This window comes from Bos indicus, chromosome 23 (genome assembly GCF_029378745.1).
Source record: "Bos indicus isolate NIAB-ARS_2022 breed Sahiwal x Tharparkar chromosome 23, NIAB-ARS_B.indTharparkar_mat_pri_1.0, whole genome shotgun sequence".
NCBI lineage: Eukaryota > Metazoa > Chordata > Mammalia > Artiodactyla > Bovidae > Bos > Bos indicus.
Window position 1 is genome coordinate 28823698 of NC_091782.1, and position 9734 is coordinate 28833431.

General features: G+C 39.6%; 1 long non-coding RNA gene across 1 annotated transcript; it reads left to right on the plus strand.

Annotated features, from left to right (window-relative positions):
- The first annotated feature begins 2312 nt into the window (after window positions 1-2312).
- On the plus strand, window positions 2313-9354 carry LOC139178887 (uncharacterized). Its single transcript, XR_011563313.1, has 3 exons — window positions 2313-2485; window positions 8231-8251; window positions 9285-9354. It is a non-coding gene; the product is annotated as an uncharacterized lncRNA (long non-coding RNA).
- The last annotated feature ends 380 nt before the right edge of the window (window positions 9355-9734 follow it).

Consider the following 9734-nt stretch of genomic DNA (forward strand, 5'->3'; position numbering starts at 1 on the left):
GTAAGCTACATTCCATGGTGTTGCAAAGAGTTGGACACGACTGAGCGACTTCACTTTCTTTCTTTCTATAGTTCCTTTTGGAGAAGGAAATGGCAACCCACTCCAGTGTTCTTGCCTGGAGAATCCCATGGATGGAGGGGCCTGGTGGGCTGCAGTCTATGGGGTTGCAAAGAGTTGGATATGACTGAGCAATTAACACACACATACACACACTATATGCTATGATTTTTTTTTTTTTTAATGTAACAGGGAAAAAAAAAGAAAAAGAAAATCGAATGGATTAAAGTGGATGCCTTCTTTGGGGAACGGGCAAATAACATATGAGTCCTATGTCCACCACAAGGGCAAGGTGAGTTTCTATAACTCACAGGGTTTTCAGAGGAAAATGAACGAGAAGAACTTCTGGGTCCCACTCCTGGTGACTAATCACACTTAACGAAAATATTTCATTCTCTAATTTACTCCTCTCCCAAGCATACTTTTTCAGTGAATAGGGTCTGAAGACTTCATTTATATGTCTGTGAACATCCTGAAAAATGTACAGAAACTTGGTCAGAAGAAAGATATTGAAGAGAAAGAAAGATATTGCTTGGCATAATATGTCAGTTTCATTCTATGCATGGCCCTAAAAGCTGACTTATAACAGGCAAGAAAACAAATGGATTTCTTCACTCTTGCCTAACTTTCATGTACACGATACATAAATAATGTAAAAAGGTGACTTCTGTGCTGACTTGCTTTCTCTTTCACTCATTTCCCAGTGCCTTTTCAGAATATCTAAGAGCCCCGTCATAGCATCATGAAAAGAAAACCATGTTAATTGCATTTTCTTTTTTTTTTTTTTTTTAGGGTCACTTTTATTCTGTTTCTATAGAGTTAATTGTATTTTTTGTTGTTGTTGTTTGTTTTTCTTTTTGAATATATGAGAATTTTTATTCTTATATATTCATATTTATAAGAATAAATATGAAAAGTTACTCAAATTCATTACATTCAAAGTACTTGGCTTTATTGCCCTGTGAGGTTTTTATTATGGTCACATGAATGCAGAAGAGCAGAGTGCAGTCTAAAGTCCCCTCCCAGCTACCTCCTTTCCTTGTGCTACACTTATATCCCTGTTGGTTGGAGTACATAGAAGAGACACAAGTGAGTGGTCTAACTAATGCTTCTAGGGCTTCAGTATTTCAGAGAAGGCTTAAAAGGAGAAAAGAAATGCCCAGTGTATGCTAAGAAACTGATATTTTCTGTCGCTGATTAAGCCAGGTAAGTGTAAAAAGAAACTTCTATCATGTAGAAGAAGGGTAGTGTTGAAGAGAGAGAGAGAGTGAGAGAGAGAGAGAGAGAGAGAGAGAGTGTGTGTGTGTGTGTGTGTGTGTGTGTGTGTGTGTGTGAAGAATATGAGAAAGGTCAATAGAGACAGTAAAGAGTCTAAGCAAAATAAATTTAGCATCTTCAACTCTCATGATTTGTTCATCTTTGTTCTAGTTGGAAAGCCTTAAGGGCTCTTCTAGAAAAGCTGTAATCTTCTCCAACCTTAGATATTAGGCTTTTATCTTGCTGTCTCTGGTCCTGAACTTATCTAGTTCAATCCTGAGTGAAGTCGCTCAGTTGTGTCCTACTCTTTGCGACCCCATGGACTGTAGCCTATCAAGCTCCTCCATCCATGGGATTTTCCAGGCAAGAGTGCTGGAGTGGATTGCCATTTCCTTCTCCAGGGGATATTCCCGACCCAGGAATCGAACCCAGGTCTCCCGCATTGCAGGCAGACGCTTTACCGTCTGAGCCACCAGGGGGATCAGTCCTAGTTGGTTCTCGATCCTCTGCATGTTCCTTGCATTATCTCTACATCCCTTGGTTTTCTTTCATCACTGTCTAGCCAGCAGAGACATTTATTCTTTGTCAGACGAGAACACAGTGAGTCTCTTTTCACCTGCACTCCTTCACCTGAACTCAATCATTCATCCAAAACCAATGCAAGAATTCATTCAGGCAAACCTTCTTCTAAAGGTCTGAAATCTTTCCAACACCTTCCAGCTTCTCATACCTCCTTTGAGAAGGAAGATGAGAATGACAGCAGGTCTGTGGTCAGGTGGAGCTTCCCTCACTCCCATGTGCTGGTGCTGTCAGATGAAGGTACCTCACTCACAGCATAGGACCCAGGAGAGAAGCTCCTCCTCATCCCAACCCCTCCTTGATTTCCCACCTTGGGTCAACCCAGACAGCAGTCTTCCCTTGACTCCCCAGGGGATAATGGAGGTCAGCTTTCCTGAGGAAAATGGACCTCAGTTATGATTTTTGTTTGTTTACAGGGAAAAAGCGAAGAAAAACTTTGTTTTCTACGTAGAAGCCAACTAAGAAATCTCTGGGTTTCCATTCTTCATATCTTACATTATGATTAAATTATTCCGTATCATTTTAGCTGCTCTTCTAATCTGCACGCTAACTTTGTCTTATCAAGGCATCTCTCAGAAGCCTGGAGGAAGTGGTAAGTTTGAAAAATGAGTGAAGTGGTATTTATAATACTAGACTTCTGCATGGTGCCAAGAAAAGATATGAACAGTGTTTTAATGTATCTGAACAAAGTAATTTCCATGGACCATATCTGATAAACTCGCTCTATCATTTCATCATTCACTTCAGTTCAGTCGCTCAGTCGTGTCTGACTCTCTGGGACCCCATGGACTGCAGCATGCCAGGCCTCCCTGTTCATCACCAACTCCCGGACTTTACTCAAACTCATGTCCATTGAGTCAGTGATGCCATCCAACCATCTCATCCTCTGTTGTCCCCTTCTCCTCCTGCCTTCAGTCTTTCCCAGCATCATCATTCAGTGGTCACATAAAATCTGTGTTAACTCTGGGATCAACAGTGCTAAAGACATCAGATTATATTTTCCAGAATCTGCAGGGTCCACAAACTCTAATGGAGAAAGAATGATTAAATAAATAAAAGACTTAGGGAAAGGAAAGCTTTGTGAGATGTAGCAATTATTTTACTTTCAAATACATAATGAACTATCTAGTTTGATTAGTAGTCAACTGATAGAATTACTCAGGCAGAATTAAGACTAATCTGTACGAATTCTTTTTTAAATCCACAGTAATTTTTTTTCTTTCACATTTATTAAGGTGTAACAGCACTGTATAAGTTTAAGGCATATGGCATCTTTTGCCTTTCATTTATCATGAAATGATTATCATAATAATTTTAATAAACATCCTCATCTCATATAAATACATATTCATAAAATAGAAAAAAATTTCTTGTGATGAGACCTCTTAAGATTTATTCTCTGAACAATGTTCATCTATAATGTAAAGCAGTGTTAATTACCTCTGTCATGTTGTTTATTATTTAGTAGTTATTCATCTAGAGCTGAAAGTTTGGTGCTGGGAAAACTGGACAGCTGCATATAAAAGAATGAAATTAGAATTTTCTCAAACTATATACAAAAATAAATTAAAAACAGATTAAAGACCTTAATGTAAGACCAGAAACCATAAAACTCCAGAAGAATACATAGACAATGCACTCTTTGACATGTCTTAGCAATATTTTTTAGAACTTTCTCCTCAAGCAAGGGACACAAAAAAATAAACAAATGGAACCTAATTAAGCTTAAAAGTTTTTGTACAAAAGGAAAGACAATCTCCTGAATGGAAGAAAATATTTGCAAATGATATGACCAAAATGCGTTAATATTCAAAATGAACAGTTCATATAACTCAATATAAAAAAAAAATAAACCTGATTTATGAAAGGGCAGAAGAACTGAATAGATGTTTTTTCCAAAGAAATTATACAGATGACAAACAGGGCTTAGTATCCTTTTTTAAAAATTTTCCCAGGTATCTTGTTTAAAGTCTTTTCACTCATTTTTTATTTTACTTATTGGAGTCTTCTTTTTTTTTCTTAATTAATCTTGTCTGGCTAAGTGAAAGAAAGTGAAAGTGAGAGTCACTCAGTTGCATCTGACTCTTTGTGACCCAAGGGAATTCTCCAGGCCAGAATATTGGAGTTAGCCTTTCCCTTCTCCAGGGGATCTTCCCAACCCAGGGATCCAACCCAGGTCTCCCACATTGCAGGCAGATTCTTTACCAGCTGAGCCACAAAGGAAGCCCAATAACACTGGAGTGGGAAGCCTATCCCTTCTCCAGGGGTTCTTCCACACCCAGGAATTGAACAGGGTCTCCTGCATTGCAGGCAGATTCTTTACCAACTGAGCTATTCAGTTTAGTCGCTCAGTCGTGTCCAACTCTTTGCCATCCCATGAATTGCAGCATGCCAGGCCTCCCTGTCCATCACCAACTCCCAGAGTTCACTCAGACTCACGTCCATAGAGTCAGTGATGCCATCCAGGCATCTCATCCTCTGTCGTCCCCTTCTCCTCCTGCCCCCAATCCCTCCCAGCATCAGAGTCTTTTCCAATGAGTCAACTCTTCGCATGAGGTGGCCAAAGTACTGGAGTTTCACCTTTAGCATCACTCCTTCCAAAGAAATCCCAGGGCTGATCTCCTTCAGAATGGACTGGTTGGATCTCCTTGCAGTCCAAGGGACTCTCAAGAGTCTTCTCCAACACCACAGTTTAAAAGCATCAATTCTTCGGCACTCAGCCTTCTTCACAGTCCAACTCTCACACCCATACATGACCACAGGAAAAACCATACCCTTGACTAGATGGACCTTTGTTGGCAAAGTAGTGTCTCTGCTTTTGAATATGCTATCTAGGTTGGACATAACTTTCCTTCCAAGGAGTAAGCGTCTTTTAATTTCATGGCTGCAGTCACCATCTGCAGTGATTTTGGAGCCCCCCCAAAAAACTGAGCTATTAAGGTCTGGCTAAGTAGTTCCAAATTTTGTCTTTTTTAAAAATCTCACTCATTTTTTTGTTAATTTTTTTCATTGTTTTTGTTTTCTGCTCTGCACCTCATTATTTCCTTCCTTTTGCTTTGAGTTTAGTTTATTCTTTTTGTACTTCGTTGATTCAGTTCAGTTCAGTTGCTCAGTTCAGTCAACTCTTTGCCATCCCATGAATTGCAGCACACAAGGCCTCCCTGTCCATCACCAACTCCAAGAGTTCACCCAGACTCACATCCATCGAGTTAGTGATGCCATCCAGCCATCTCATCCTCTGCCATCCCCTTCTCCTCCTGCCCCCAATCCCTCCCAGCCTCAGAGTCTTTTCCAATGAGTCAGCTCTTCGCATGAGGTGACCGAAGTATTGGAGTTTCTGCTTCAGCATCATTCCTTCCAAAGAAAACCCAGGACTGATGTCCTTTAGAATGGACTGGTTGGATCTCATTGCAGTCCAAGGGACTCTCAAGAGTCTTCTCCAACAACACAGTTCAAAAACATCAGTTCTTCAGTGCTCAGCTTTCTTCACAGTCCAATTCTCACATCCATACATGACCACAGGAAAGACCATAGCCTTGACTAGATGGACCTTTGTTGGCAAAGTAATGTCTCTGCTTTTGAATATGCTATCTAGGTTGGTCATAGCTTTCCTTCCAAGGAGTAAGCATCTTTTAATCTCATGGCGGCAGTCACCATCTGCAGTGATTTTGGAGCCAAAAAAAAAAAAATCTGACACTGTTTCCCCATCTATTTCCCATGAAGTGATGGGACCAGATGCCATGAGCTTCGTTTTCTGAATGTTGAGCTTTAAGCCAACTTTTTCACTCCCCACTTTCACTTTCATCAAGGGGCTTTTTAGTTGCTCTTCACTTTCTGCCATAAGGGTGGTGTCATCTGCATATCTGAGGTTATTGATATTTCTCCCGGCAATCTTGATTCCAGCTTGTGCTTCTTTCAGCCCAGCGTTTCTCATGCTGTAGTCTGTATATAAGTTAAATAACAGGGTGACAATATACAGCCTTGACATACTCCTTTTCCTATTTGGAACCAGTCTGTTGTCCCATGTCCAGTTCTAACTGTTGCTTCCTGACCTGCATACAGATTTCTCAAAAGACAGATCAGGTGGTCTGGTATTCCCATCTCTTTCAGAATTTTCCACAGTTTATTGTGATCCACACAGTCAAAGGCTTTGGCATAGTCAATAAAGCAGAAATTGATGTTTTTCTGTAACTCTCTTCCTTTTTCCATTATCCAGCGAATATTGACAATTTGATCTCTGGTTCCTCTGCCTTTTCTAAAACCAGTTTGAACATCTGGAAGTTCACGGTTCACGTATTGCTGAAGCCTGGCTTGGAGAATTTTGAGCATTACTTTACTAGCGTGTGAGATGAGTACAATTGTGCAGTAGTTTGAGCATTCTTTGACATTGCCTTTCTTACATTAAATTATTTGATTTTTTTTAATTTTAGAGATTTTTTAGTGTAGTCTTTTTTAACTATCGACTGAGAGACTAACACTTTCATTTTCTTTCCATTTTATCTGCCTGCAAGGCAGAAGATTGGGGTTCAATCCCTGGGTCGGGAAGATCCCCTAGAGAAGAGAACAGCAACCCACTCCAGTGTTCTTGCCTTGATGATCCCAAGGACAAGAAGAGCTTGACAGGCTACAATCCATCAGGTTGCAAAGAGTTGGACATGACTGAGTGACTAACATTTTCACTTTCTTTTATAACTATGAACTTCCCTCTTAATACTGCTTAGACATAGATGTAATAATCCTCAGTCAAATTCTAGCATGTCATAAAACTGTACACTATGACAAAATGGGATTTACCCCTGGGATACAAGGTTGATTCTATATACACAGATCAATCAATGTGATACAATATAACAGAATGCAATATTTAAAACAAAAAGATCACCTCAATAGGTGCAGAAAAAGCATTTGACAAAATTCCACATCCATTCAGACTTTAAAAAAAAAGAAAAATTCCAAACAAAATAGATATAGAAGGAACTAAACACAATAACTAAACACAGGCAGGACTTTCCTGGGGGCTCAGACAGTAAAGTGTCGGTCTACAATTCGGGAGACTCGGGTTTGAGCCCTGGTTAGGAAGATCCCCTGGAGAAGGAAATGGCAATCCACTCCAGTACTATTGCCTGGAAGATCCCATGGACAGAGGAACCTGGTAGGCTACAGTCTACAGGGTCACAAAGAATCAGACATGACTGAGCCACTTAACTTTCACTTTCACTTTTCAAACACAATAAAGGCCATATGTGAAGAGCCCACAGCTAGCATTATAATTAATAGGAAAAAGCTTCTTCTTAAAGATCCTGAAAAAGGCAAGCATGCCCACTCTCTCTCTTTTATTCAACATAGTCATGAAAGTACTGGCAATAGAAATTACACATGAAAAAGGTAAAGCTCTCCAAGTCACAGTGGAAAAGTAAAATTGTTTCTATTCCCAAATTGCGTATTCTACATGTAGAAGACCATAGACTTCACCAAAAAACTTCTAGAACTCATAAATGAATTATATAAATTTTCAAGATAAAAAACCACAAAAATCAGTACCATTTCTTTACAATAACAGCAAAATATCTAAAGAAGAAATCAAGAAAACAATCCTATACATTTAACCAAGGAGATAAAATATCTATATACTGAAAACTACAAAGTATTGATGAAAAAATTTAAGAAGACACAAATAAGTGGAAAAAATATGCACATGGATTGGAAGAATTGATAGTGTAAAATGGTCATATTACCCAGAGTAATCCAAAGATTCAATGAAATGCCTATTAAAATCTCATGGCATTTTACATAGAAATAGAAAAATCAATGCTAAAATTTGTATGAAACCGGAAGACATCAAAGAGCCATAGCAATCTAGAGCAAGAATAAAATGGAAGTGTTTTATTGATTTCTTGATTTCAAATTATACTAATCCAAACAATATGCAGCTGTCATGCAAACTAACATATAGACCAATGAAACAGAATGAAAGGTCCAGAAATGAGCACATGCATATAAGGTCAACTAATTTTTAGCAATGGGGAAAGAACAGTCTTTTCAAAAGTGTTGGAAAAACTGTACATTCACATGAAAAAGCATTAAATCGAAAATAATACAATCTACCTGTAAATGGCAATGGCAAATGTGATGGATGTTTGTCCATATAAATGATGTAGTCATTCAGGATGATAATAGTATGTATGATAGAGATAAGAGGCAGAAATAAAATCTGTGAAATAATCTATGAGAAGCAAATTGAAAATTAGTCTACTCACCTTTCTAGAACACAAACACAAATTTTCTTAATTATTCTGACATTTAGATAAATGCAGAATATTTTTCTTTTGTTTTCCAGTGATCAAAACAGAGAGAGCAGGTGAGTAATATTTTTCTTTAGTGAGCCCCAATGATTATCAGATTCTTTGAGATATTGAGATGAGAGGTGTTGAGGCATTAAGATTTTCAAATGAGAAGTACTGATGTATGGACCCTGCAGTCACTGCTATTTGTAGAATCTTTTGCAAAGCATTCTAAATTTTAGATACCTATTGCAATTTCTCGGAGAAGGCAGTGGCATCCCACTCCAGTACTCTTGCCTGGAAAATCCCATGGACGGAGGACCCTGGTAGGCTGTGGTCCATGGGGTCGCCAAGAGTCCGACACGACGGAGCGACTTCACTTTCACTTATCACTTTCATACATTGGAGAAGGAAATAACAACCCACTCCAGTATTCTTGCATGGAGAATCCCAGGGATGGGGGAGCCTGGTGGGCTGCTGTCTATAGGGTAGCACAGAGTGAAGCGACTTAGCAGCAGCAGCAGCAGCATTGCAATTTCTGATACAGAATTCCCTTGAAGCACTCATTTTAATTTTTCCAAATCTTTGAGGAGCCTACTACTACTACTGCTAAGTCGCTTCAGTCGTGTCCGACTCTGTGCGACTCCATAGACGGCAGCCCACAAGGCTCCCCCTTCCCTGGGATTCTCCAGGCAAGAACACTGGAGTGGGTTGCCATTGCCTTCTCCAATGCAGGCAAGTGAAAAGTGAAAGTGAAGTCTCTGAGTCTTGTCTGACTCTTAGAGACCCCATGGACTGCGGCCCACCAGGCTCCTCCATCCATGGGATTTTCCAGGCAAGAGTACTGGAGTGGGGTGCCATAAAGAGGCTAATAAATTTCTTTTTGGTGGCTATTACTTTAGAGAAATCCTTTTTAACTGACATTCTCAAGAAATCTTTATTAACATCTCTAAATATCAAAGTTTTAATTTCTCCTTTGTCATTCTGTCATTATTGAATGTGCCCATTTACAATTTGTCAGACGACCTTGCTTTGGGAACTTGTAACACCAAACTGAATAATTTATCTGCTTCCTAATTGTATTGATTGAATTCAGTCTTTCTTACACAGGTTTGTCAGGAAATTGCTCGGAAGCAAAAGAAGGTAAGTTTCATTACCCTTTTTACATCTACTTATTCACTACTGCTATTTTTTTACCTTTTCAATTTTTCCCTTGGACTTTCACCTTCCACTGCATTCTTTCATGATCCTAGGCATATTGCTAAGTCGCTTCAGTCATGTCTGACTGTTTGAGACCCCATGGACTGTAGCCCGCCAGGCTGTCTGTCCATGGGCTTCTCCAGGCAACAATACTGGAGTGGGTTGCCATCTCCTCCTCCAGGGGATCTTCCCCACCCTTGGTTCAAACTCATGTCTCCTGCATTGGCAGGCAGGTTCTTTACCATTAGAGCCACCTGGAAAAATTTATCTCTCAGATTGAAGCTTGCATGTGCTCAATCATGTCCAACTCTCTGTGACTCCATGGACTGTAGCCTGCCAGACTCCTCTGTCCCTGGAATT